At 34.0% G+C, this 1,134-nt stretch overlaps 1 non-coding gene across 1 annotated transcript; it reads left to right on the top strand.

Annotated features, from left to right (window-relative positions):
* Positions 1–288: 288 nt before the first annotated feature.
* MIR155 (microRNA mir-155) lies at positions 289–349 on the top strand. The gene has a single exon (NR_163123.1). It is a non-coding gene; the product is annotated as a microRNA mir-155 (primary transcript).
* Positions 350–1,134: the final 785 nt, after the last annotated feature.

Below are 1,134 nucleotides of genomic sequence, written 5' to 3' on the forward strand. Positions count from 1 at the left end.
TCAAATATGCCTAAAGGTAACAATGTCATCTTTTAATTGCCAATTTCTCTACCACTTTCAAAAAATTACTTCCAAGGATTTAATGAGCTCCTTCCTTTCAACAGAAAATGGACTATTTTCCTTTCAGATTTACTATATGCTGTCACTCCAGCTTTATAACCGCATGTGCATACACAAACATTTCTTTCTCTCTTGCAGGTGGCACAAACCAGGAAGGGGAAATCTGTGGTTTAAATTCTTTATGCCTCATCCTCTGAGTGCTGAAGGCTTGCTGTAGGCTGTATGCTGTTAATGCTAATCGTGATAGGGGTTTTTGCCTCCAACTGACTCCTACATATTAGCATTAACAGGGTATGATGCCTGTTACTAGCATTCACATGGAACAAATTGCTGCCGTGGGAGGATGACAAAGAAGCATGAGTCACCCTGCTGGATAAACTTAGACTTCAGGCTTTATCATTTTTCAATCTGTTAATCATAATCTGGTCACTGGGATGTTCAACCTTAAACTAAGTTTTGAAAGTAAGGTTATTTAAAAGATTTATCAGTAGTATCCTAAATGCAAACATTTTCATTTAAATGTCAAGCCCATGTTTGTTTTTATCATTAACAGAAAATATATTCATGTCATTCTTAATTCATGTCATTCAGGTTTTGGCTTGTTCATTATAATGTTCATAAACACCTTTGATTCAACTGTTAGAAATGTGGGCTAAACACAAATTTCTATAATATTTTTGTAGTTAAAAATTAGAAGGACTACTAACCTCCAGTTATATCATGGATTGTCTGGCAACGTTTTTTAAAAGATTTAGAAACTGGTACTTTCCCCCAGGTAACGATTTTGTGTTCAGGCAACTTCAGTTTAAAATTAATACTTTTATTTGACTCTTAAAGGGAAACTGAAAGGCTATGAAGCTGAATTTTTTAAATGAAATATTTTTAACAATTAGCAGGGTAAATAACTTCTGACAGCTAATGAGATATTTTTTCCATACAAGATAAAAAGATTTAATCAAAAAATTTCATATTTGAAATGAAGTCCCAAATCTAGGTTCAAGTTCAATAGCTTAGCCACATAATACGGTTGTGCGAGCAGAGAATCTACCTTTCCACTTCTAAGCCTGTTTCTTC

The sequence above is a fragment of the Pan paniscus genome, chromosome 22 (assembly GCF_029289425.2).
Source record: "Pan paniscus chromosome 22, NHGRI_mPanPan1-v2.0_pri, whole genome shotgun sequence".
In the NCBI taxonomy this organism is placed as follows: Eukaryota; Metazoa; Chordata; class Mammalia; order Primates; family Hominidae; genus Pan; species Pan paniscus.